The following is a 10808-nucleotide window of genomic DNA, read 5'->3' on the forward strand; positions in this document are numbered from 1 at the left end:
GTGAAGGCTTCTGGCCAAAGAACTGCTTGAGCAATTCCACAAAGTGGATAGGCCCAACAGGAATCCAGGCTGGTGTGGGCACTGAAGATCACAGCCATCACAAAGGCAACTAATAATAATAACTGTAGTTTTTGTTCAGCACTTATGTGCCAGCACTGTACAAAGCGCTAGGGTAGATACAAGCAAATTGGGTTGGACACAGTCCCTGCCCCACTTGGGGATCACATCTCAATCCCCATTTTACAGATGAGGTAACAGGCACACAGAAGTGAAGTCACTTGACCAAGTTCACCCAGCAGACAAGCAGCAGGACCGGGACTAGAACCCATGACCTTTTGACTCCCAAGCTCATGCTTTATCCATTACGCCATGCTACTTGGGTACGGAGCTATAAACAGCACAGCATATCGGTGTAGTCACTTCAGCAGCAAATGATTCCTGCCCATAAAAAAACCCTTTCATACCCACCTACTCCCTTGTCACACTCCATGTCCCAACAGGAATACTACTCACAGGGATAGGAGAAAGTGAATGGAACTTTACACAGGTTCTCCGTCCTGAAGCCTCAGGACCAAAGCCCATCCATGATTTTCAACAGGAGACTCCCTTTTAAACTTCAGTTACATCACCTCTCAAGCTTCATTCCTCCTGTCAAAAAAATCATAATATTTTCAGGGTACTTATTTCAGACACTGCTCTAGCCCTCTGATCAGTGCAATTGCTCTTCTTTGACCTATCTTCCACCTCTGTTAGAGTGACAAATCCTGCCCCCAAAATGTGGCCCATTTCCCCATGGACAGTCCACTATCTTCCCCTAGACCACTACTGCTCCCTTCCCTAGTAGGAGCTCCAACAAGGAAGGACCTATTTCTAGGCTGGATAATAAGGCAGGAGACATTGGAGAAGGGGGGAGAGCCCCACAGTGAAATACATTTTATAAAAAGCCAAAATATTTTACAATCAGTTTTAATGTGGTAATTACCTACCACACTTGGACATAACTAAATGAAGCTCAAGCAAGCCAGAGACCAATGCTTGTTCAGCTGAGATCCTTTCTAAATTTGGCAACAGTATTTCCCCAGTGTCCTCTCTCCAGGAATGTCTGGGTACATACAAACAACTTGGGGCTATTTATGCTCACAGATCAGAATGACTCAAATTTGAGGAAATAGAGTTATGGAATCTTGGGGGGGGGGTTTATTTGGCAGCACAGAAAAATGGCAATTACCCTATTATTACTTTCTAAAACATAGTGACCAGAACAGCAACTAAGTATTATAGGTGAAGCAATACTATAACTTTACACTAGTTAATAGAACTACGTTTCTTGGTTTGTTCCCTATCAATCAATAATATTTGAGTTTCTACAGTGCAAGGCACTGTACTATGCATTTGTGAGCACAGGAGATGTATGAGACCTGATCCCTGCCTAGAGGTAACTTATAACTTACCATCTCACTGGAAACTGATTACCCTTTTCCTGATGATGTCCATAAAATTGTCTTTCTTGACTGCCATCATATATTGGGCCAACACCTAATTAGGCCTGGGAAAAGTCAACACTGACTCCAAGATCTTTCATTTGTGCCCAGAGCCTATCATGGAGTGTAGTTTGGGTTGTTTTATCCTCTATGGATTTATTTAAACCTTTCTCATCCTGCTGGCCACCTGGCACACTTCAGACCACTCAGCTTTACCAGTACCAGACCGGCATTCCCAAAAGCCTACTACTATCTCCTACAAACTTGGAGTTGTTAGTGGGCATTCCTTTCAACCATTTATGAAAATAAAAATGCTATTCCTTATGCCAGTCACTGAGAACCAGGCCTCAGCCTTGAGAAGCTCCCTGGGGGACATTTCTCCCCATCCAGAAGAGCATTAAAAAAAAAAAAACCCTACACTGTTTCCTATCTTTCAGTCATTTCTCTTTGTATGACAGAACATCTCCGCCAATCCCATAGTTGCTCAACCTATTTTAAAAGCTTTGGCTGGGGGCCCTTGTCAAAGATCTTTTGAAAAATCTAAATATATTATGTTCAATGTTTTCTCCTACCCACAAGCTTCCTGACTCCCCCTCCATGCACTCCAGAATTGGTAAGGTTTGACTTCGCCATACAGAAACCATGTTGTCTTTTCTCCAACAGGTTTATATATTTCTAAATGCCCAAGGTTAAACTTAATTATAGGTCCTACTAATTTTCATGAGGCTCTCCAGTTTGGTATTCCCAAGGTTGCCAATGGAACCTCCTACCATCATCAATGGTATTTACTGAGCATGATGGGCATGAAGATAAACATTTCTTTAATGGTATTTGTTAAGCACTTACTCTGGGCTAGGCACTGTATTAAGCACTGGGGTAGAAATAATAATAATAATAACAACAATTTTGGTATTTGTTAAGTGCTTACTATGTGCCAAGCACTGTTCTTGATATAAGGTAATCAGGTTTTCCCATGTGGGGCTCACAGTCTTAATCCCCATTTTGCAGATGAGGTAACTGAGGCATAGAGAATTGACTTGCCCAAGGTTACACAACCAACAAGAGGCGGAGTCAGGATTAGAATCCAGGCATAAATGTATGTACAGGCAAAAATGTACTATATTTCCTGCAACAAACTGGAAGTGACAGGACCAAGGCTCAATCTATCATTTCACAGGAGACTAACACCACAGCTTTTACTCCTGAAAATAATTAAATCAAAAGATGTCCACTTCTTCTTTTGTTAAAAAACAATTCACATGATATCAGCCCTCACCTACATTCAGCAATTGCTAACTTCCTTACCCTGTAAATGCCTGGATTCTAAAACTCTGATACTGAAGGTCCACTTCAGGTTATTTCCAGGTTACCCCTGGAAAATATACAGAACCCCAATTCCTTTTAAGTACCTTTTTCTGTACTAGTAAATTTTCCTGCTTTGGAAATCATATGTTTCCAAATCTGGTATGATTCTCCTTATAGGTCCCCTTCATTTGTGTGATTGGTTCTGCAATGACGTGAGTTTTAACATCTTAGTGGATAAAGCATGGGCCTGGGAGTCAAAAGGTCATGGGTTCTAATCCCAATTCTGCCACTTGTCTGCTGTGTGACCTTAGGCAAGTCACTTAACTTCTCTGTGCCTCAGTTCCCTCATCTGCAAAATGGGGATTGAGACTGTGAGCCCCACATGGGACAAGACTGTGTCCAATGGTAATAATAATAATAATATAATATATACTATAATACTATATACTATATATATACTATAATACTATAATATAGTATTATAATATAATATAATATAATACTATTATTATTATTATGGCATTTGTTAAGCGCTTACTATGTGCAAAGCACTGTTCTAAGCGCTGGGGGGATACAAGGTGATTAGGTTGTCCCATGGGGGGCTCACAGTATTAATCCCCATTTTACAGATGAGGTCACTGAGGCTCAGAGAAGTTAAGTGACTTGCCCAAGGTCACACGGCAGACATGTGGCAGAGCCGGGATTCCAACCCATGACCTCTGACTCCAAAGCCTGTGCTCTTTCCACTGAACGGTGATTTGTCTGTATCTACCCGAGCACTTAGTACAGTACTTGGCACATAGTAAGTGCTTAACACAATTATTATTATTAGTAGTAGTAATAGTAATTAAAAAATTGTATGAGATTGTTCTCTCAGAACCTGGGCTTTGGAGTCAGAGGTCATGGGTTCAAATCCCGGCTTCACCAACTGTCAGCTGTGTGACTTTGGGCAAGTCACAACTTCTCAGTGCCTCAATTCCCCCATCTGTAAAATGGGGATTAAAACTGTGAGCCCCACGTGGGACAACCTGATCACCTTGTAACCACCCCAGCGCTTAGAACAGTGCTTCACACATAGTAAGCGCTTAACAAATACCATCATCATTATTATTATTATTACTATAAGACTGTGGGCTCCTTGAGGGCCAGGGACCATATGTAATTCCTACCTGTGTATTCTCAGTGCTTAATATAGTCCTGTGCATATAGTAGGTACTTAATAAATACTATTACTACTACCGTAACAATTGAGAATTTTCTCTTTTTAAATTGCTGTACACCCTCAGATGTAGCATCTATAACTTAGAGATCAGACTATACCCTTAACCAAAATAATTAACAGCCACCAAAGTCACTTTTTTTAAAAGTGAGAGATGTCAGGAGCAATACTATAAGTATTATCAAAAATTGTGAGACAATATAGATTTCATTTTTTTAATCTGCGGTACTTTTTTCCCCAAAGTCAATGCAATAAAATTAAAAAAAAGAGTATAAGTCACCTTTTAGCATTCCTAGGAACCTTGGAATGAGACAGAGGAGCTAGGTGGGGGTTTTTTGTTGGTGGTGGGGGGTTTTGCTAATTCAATTAACAGAGAGATTTTCTTATTCTGCATTTCTAGGCAAACTATTTTACACAGGAGAATGAATTAGCATCATTAATACAACCCAATGGATACATATGGTACCGTACTAGAGTTTTTGTATCAGGAACCTGAAGATTATGGTTAAGTTTACTTGGAAATATTCATTCACACATCCCTTCATTCCTGATGACATAAATGTATCAATATTTTATATAATTATTGTTCTTCTTTTCCACCTCTAAGTCCAACGACTGCATATGATGAACAAGGCATTCTAAAGATTCTAATTTCGCCTTGTTAATTTCATTACATTACTCCTAGTTCTCAGTTATGCAACAAGTGTGTCAATCCTCACTATTGGCTAAATGCACTGTCATATCCTCTCAATTCAATGTAACACAAAAAGGTTCAGCATCTTTTAGCTTGTAACTTTCCACTAAGACAAAATTTGATACTAACATAAATTTCTTCATTTACCTACACTCATTTCTAAATGTAAAACAGCACTAATCTTCATATATAACTGAATGGCATACACCCAACTTAGATCGACAGCAACTCTAATATTACAGTACTCAAGCGCTTTTTAATTGACAGAGGGTTTCATATGGCACCTGTCTGCCCCCAAAAAACAGTTTGGGGAAACTGACAGTATCAAGATTTCCTAGAAACAAGAGATCGGACATTACCCGACACTTTGAAGTCTTGAGGCAGCAAGGCACAAAATGGGAGCCTGTGGCAACTACCTAACCCAAGTGGATTTATAATCCCACCAAGCCTCTGCCCACCTTATAGGGGTTATCCACGCTGGGTAGAGAGGAGGTTGCCTTCCCAGGAGAAGACGGTCAAAAGAGCAATCGGGAAGGTCGGCTGGATCTGAGATGGGCTCGAGGCCACTGCCAGCCCACGTCTAAGCCATCGCCCGATGCTCAGGGAGGTCTGGGGTCAGTCATTCATTCCATCGTATTTATTGAGCGCTTAACTGTGTGCAGAGCTCTATACGAAGCGCTTGGGAAGTACAAATCGACAACTTATAGAGACGGTCTCTACCCAACAATGGGCTCACAGTCCCTACCCCCCGGGGCCTTCAGCAAAACCACTATGCCCCCCAACCCTTCCCCATTTCCCTCCCCAGTTCCCCGGGTGCACAAAAGGGAGTCTGAACTAGTATGACCACTGCCCTGCCTGTGCCCATGGCCCGGGCCCACTGCCCCACTGCCTGTGCCGATGCCAACTGACTCACCGTGGACTTGGGGGCTCGCCAACCCCCGAAAAGGAAAGGCCCAACTGCCCACAGGTCCTGGGCTTGCTGCAAGGCGGGCACACGCCCAAGGCTTGCTGCGGAGCCCCTCCCGCCTCCGCCCTGCACGATGCCACTGACAGTTTTAGTTCCTATCTGTCTCCCCGAATAAGAATAATTTTGGTATTTATTAAGCGCTTACTAGGTGCCAAGCACTGTTCTAAGCACTGGGGGAGATACAAGGTAATCAGATTGTCCCACATGGGTCACAGTCTTCAACCCCATTTTACAAATGAGGTGGTAATAATAATAATAATGGCATTTGTTCATTCATTTATTCATTCAATCATATTTATTGAGCGCTTATTGTGTGCAGAGCACGATACTAAGCGCTTAGGAAGTACAAGTTGGCAAGCGCTTACTAGCGCTGGCAAAGCACTGCTCTAAGCGCTGGGGAAGATACAAGGTGATCAGTTTGTCCCACGTGGGGCTCACCGTCTTCATCCCCATTTTACAGATGAGGTAACTGAGGCCCAGAGAAGTTAAGTGACTTGCCCAAAGTCACACAGCTGACAATTGGCAGAGCCTGGATTTAATAATAATAATAATAATAATGGCATTTGTTAAGCGCTTACTATGTGCAAAGCACTGTTCTAAGCGCTGGGGAGGCTACAGGTGATCAGGTTGTCCCACAGGGGGCTCACAGTAAATCCCCATTTTACAGATGAGGTAACTGAGGCCCAGAGAAGTTAAGTGACTTGCCTAAAGTCACACAGCTGGGATTTGAACCCCTGACCTCTGCCTCCCAAGTCTGGGCTCTTTCTATTGAGCCACGCAAGGCACAGAGAACTTAAGCGACTTGCCCAAAGTCACACAGCTAATAGGTGGTGGGGCCAGGATTAGAACCCACGACCTCTGACTCCCAAACCCACACTCTTTCATTCAATTGTATTTACTGAGCGCTTACTGTGTTCAGAGCACTGTACTAAGCGCTTGGGAAGTACAAGTTGGCAACATATAGAGACGGTCCCTACCCAACAGTGGGCTCACAGTCTAGAAGGGGGAGACAGAGAACAAAACAAACCATATTAACAAAATAAAATAAATAGAATATTTATTCATTCAATCATATTTATTGAGCGCTTACTGTGTGCAGAGCACTGTACTAAGCACTTGGGAAGGACAAGCTGGCAACACATAGAGACGGTCCCTACCCAACAGCGGGCTCACAGTCTAGAAGGGGGAGACAGAGAACAAAACCAAACATATTAACAAAATAAAATAAATAGGATATGTACAAGTAAAATAGAGTAATAAATATGTACAAACATATACATATATGTTTGCACACAGTAAGCGCTCAATAAATACGATTGAATGAATGAATGAGCCCGCTGTTGGGTAGGGACCATCTCTATATGTTGCCAACTTATGTATAAGTAAAATAAATAGAGTAATAAATATGTACAAACATATATACATATATGATTGCACACATTAAGTGCTCAATAAATACGATTGAATGAATGAGCCCGCTGTTGGGTAGGGACCATCTCTATATGTTGCCAACTTATGTACAAGTGAAATAGAGTAATAAATATGTACAAACATATATACAAATATGTTTGCACACAGTAAGTGCTCAATAAATACGATTGAATGAATAAGCCCGCTGTTGGGCAGGGACCGTCTCTATATGTTGTCAACTTGTACCTCCCAAGCGCTTAGTCCAGTGCTCTGCACACAGTCAGCGCTCAATAAATACGATTGAATGAATGAGTTGTACTTTCCGAACGCTTACTACAATATGTTTGCACACAGTAAGCGCTCAATAAATACGATTGAATGAATGAATGAACCCTCTGTTGGGTAGGGACTGTCTCTATATGTTGCCAACTTGTACCTCCGAAGCGCTTAGTCCAGTGCTCTGCACACGGTAAGCGCTCAATAAATACAATTGAATGAATGAGTTGTACTTTCCGAACGCTTACTACAATATGTTTGTACACAGTAAGCGCTCAATAAATACGACTGAATGAGTGAATGAATGAGCCCGCTATTGGGTAGGGACCGTCTCTATATGTTGCCAACTTGTACCTCCCAAGCGCTTAGTACAGTGAGCCCGCTGTTGGGTAGGGACTGTCTCTATACGTTGCCAACTTGTACCTCCCAAGCACTTAGTCCAGTGCTCAGCACACGGTAAGCACTCAATAAATACGATTGAATGAGTTGTACTTTCCGAACGCTTAGTACAGTGAGCCCGCTGTTGGGCAGGGACCGTCTCTAGATGTTGCCAACTTGTACCTCCCAAGTGCTTAGCACAGTGAGCCCGCTGCTGGGCAGGGACCGTCCCTATATGTTGCCAATTTGTACCTCCCAAGCGCTTAGTCCAGTGCTCTGCACACAGTAAACGCTCAATAAATACAATTGAATGAATAAGTTGTACTTTCCGAATTCTAGTACAGTGAGCCCGCTGTTGGGCAGGGACCTTCTCTATATGTTGCCAACTTGTACCTACCAAGCGCTTAGTCCAGTGCTGTGCACACAGTAAGCGCTCAATAAATACGATTGAACGAATGAATTGTACTTTCCGAACGCTTATTACAGTGAGCCCGCTGTTGGGTAGGGACCGTCTCTATATGTTGCCAACTTGTACCTCTCAAGCGCTTAGCATAGTGCTCTGCACACAGTAAGCGCTCAATAAATACGATTGAATGAATGAGTTGTACTTTCCGAATGCTTAGTACAATATGTTTGCAACACAGTAAGCGGTCAATAAATACGACAATGAATGATCCCGCTGTTGGGTAGGGACCGTCTCTATATGTTGCCAACTTGTACCTCCCAAGCGCTTAGTCCAGTGCTCTGCACACAGTAAACGCTCACTAAATAGGATTGAATGAATGAGTTGTACTTTCCGAACGCTTAGTCCAGTGAGCCCGCTGTTGGGCAGGGACCGTCTCTATATGTTGCCAACTTGTACCTCCCAAGCGCTTAGTCCAGTGAGCCCTATGTTGGGCAGGTACCTTCTCTATATGTTGCCAACTTGTACCTCCCAAACGCTTATTACAGTGCTCTGCCCATGGTAAGCGCTCAATAAATACAATTGAATGAATGAGTTGTACCTCCCAAGCGCTTAGTACAGTGAGCCCGCTGTTGGGCAGGGACCGTCTCTCTATGTTGCCAACTTGTACCTCCCAAGCGCTTAGTCCAGGGCTCTGCACGCGGTAAGCGCTCGATAAACACGATTGAATGAATGAATGAATGAATGAATCGGGGCGGGGCCGCGGCCCTCGGCTCATCATCATCATCATCATCAATCGCATTTATTGAGCGCTTACTGTGTGCAGAGCACTGTGGGGACCGTCTCTATATGTTGCCAACTTGTACTTCCCAAGCGCTTAGTACAGTGCTCTGCACACAGTAAGCGCTCAATAAATACGATTGATGATGGTGATGCACTAAGCGCTGGGGAAGTACAAATTGGCAACATATAGAGACAGTCCCCGCCCAACAGTGGGCTCACAGTCGAAAAGGGGGAGACAGAGAACAGAACCAAACATACTAACAAAATACAGTAAATAGAATAGATATGTCCCCCACAGACAGCCGTTGGCAGGGGATGCAGGCCCCGTCCTCCATCTCCCCGCAGCGCGCCCGATTCGGGCCGGGGGAGGAAAGAGCGCGGTCCCCGCGGGCGGAGCCTCCTGACGGGACGAGGATGGCGGCGCCGTCTCCTTCCCCCTTGGGGACCCCGAAAATGGACGCCGAAGAAAGAGGGGGCGTTAACCGATCGCCTCAGGGCCTCCCATAGGCGCCCTACCTGCACGGAGCGGGCACAGCCCCGACCGCCGTCCGCCACCACACTGCCGCTGACAGGGCAACGGGCCCGGCCGCTCCTTCCCATCAAACACCGCGCTCCCGCCGTCCGGCCAATCGCGAGCCCCGACGCGGGCTCCGGCTCCCCCGTCACGTGACGGGGGGCGGGGGGCCGGGCCGCCGACAGCCTGTCTGAGGCGAATTCATTCATTCATTAGATCGCACTGACCGGCTTCGGCTCCCCCGTCACGTGACGGGGGGCGGCGGTCCGGGCCGCCGACGGCTTGTCTGAGGCGAATTCATTCATTCATTAGATAGCACTGACCGGCTTCGGCTCCCCCGTCACGTGACGGGGGGCGGGTGCCTGGGCCGCCGACGGCTTGTCTAAGGCTCATTCATTCATTCATTCGATCGCACTGACCGCCTTCGGCTCCCCCCTCACGTGACGGGGGGCGGGGGTCCGGGCCGCCGACGGCCTGTCTGAGGAGAACTCATGCATTCATTAGATCGCACTGACCGCCTTCGGCTCCCCCGTCACGTGACGGGGGGCGGGGGTCCGGGCCGCCGACGGCTTGTCTGAGGCGAATTCATTCATTCATTAGATCGCACTGACCGGCTTCGGCTCCCCCGTCACGTGACGGGGGGCGGGGGTCCGGGCCGCCGACGGCCTGTCTGAGGAGAACTCATGCATTCATTAGATCGCACTGACCGCCTTCGGCTCCCCCGTCACGTGACGGGGGGCGGGAGTCCGGGCCGCCGACGGCCTGTCTGAGGCGAATTCATTCATTCATTCGATCGCACTGACCGGCTTCGGTTCCCCCGTCACGTGACGGGGGGCGGGAGTCCGGGCCGCCGACGGCCTGTCTGAGGAGAATTCATTCGTTCGATCGCACTGACCGGCTTCGGCTCCCCCGTCACGTGACGGGGGGCGGGGGTCCGGGCCGCCGACGGCCTGTCTGAGGAGAACTCATGCATTCTTTAGATCGCACTGACCGCCTTCGGCTCCCCCGTCACGTGACGGGGGGCGGTGGTCCGGGCCAACGACGGCCTGTCTGAGGCGAATTCATTCATTCATTCGATCGCACTGACCGCCTTCGGCTCCCCCGTCACGTGACGGGGGCGGGGTCTGGGCCGCCGACGGCCTGTCTGAGGAGAATTCATTCATTCATTCGATCGCACTGACCGCCTTCGGCTCCCCCGTCACGTGACGGGGGGCGGGTGCCTGGGCCGCCGACGGCCTGTCTGAGGCGAATTCATTCATTCATTCGATCGCACTGACCGGCTTCGCCTCCCCCGTCACGTGACGGTAGAGGGTGTCCGGGCCGCCGACGGCTTGTCTGAGGCGCATTCATTCATTCATTCGATCGCACTGACCGCCTT

The 10808-nt window shown here is 46.6% G+C and overlaps 1 protein-coding gene across 2 annotated transcripts in view; it reads right to left on the minus strand.

Moving 5' to 3' along the window:
- LNPK (lunapark, ER junction formation factor) overlaps positions 1-9536 on the minus strand; it is a 70922-nt gene extending 61386 nt beyond the window's left edge. The window contains exons 1-2 of one of the 2 annotated variants that reach the window (XM_038751052.1): positions 9433-9525; positions 514-648 (exon numbers count right to left, since the gene is read on the minus strand). The gene's annotated coding sequence lies outside the window, so the exon portion shown is untranslated. Of the gene's footprint in view, positions 1-513; positions 649-9432 lie in introns of both variants that reach the window. The other variant, XM_038751051.1, reaches the window with a different exon arrangement.
- Between the last annotated feature and the right edge of the window lie 1272 nt (positions 9537-10808).

The sequence above is a fragment of the Tachyglossus aculeatus genome, chromosome 9 (assembly GCF_015852505.1).
Source record: "Tachyglossus aculeatus isolate mTacAcu1 chromosome 9, mTacAcu1.pri, whole genome shotgun sequence".
NCBI lineage: Eukaryota > Metazoa > Chordata > Mammalia > Monotremata > Tachyglossidae > Tachyglossus > Tachyglossus aculeatus.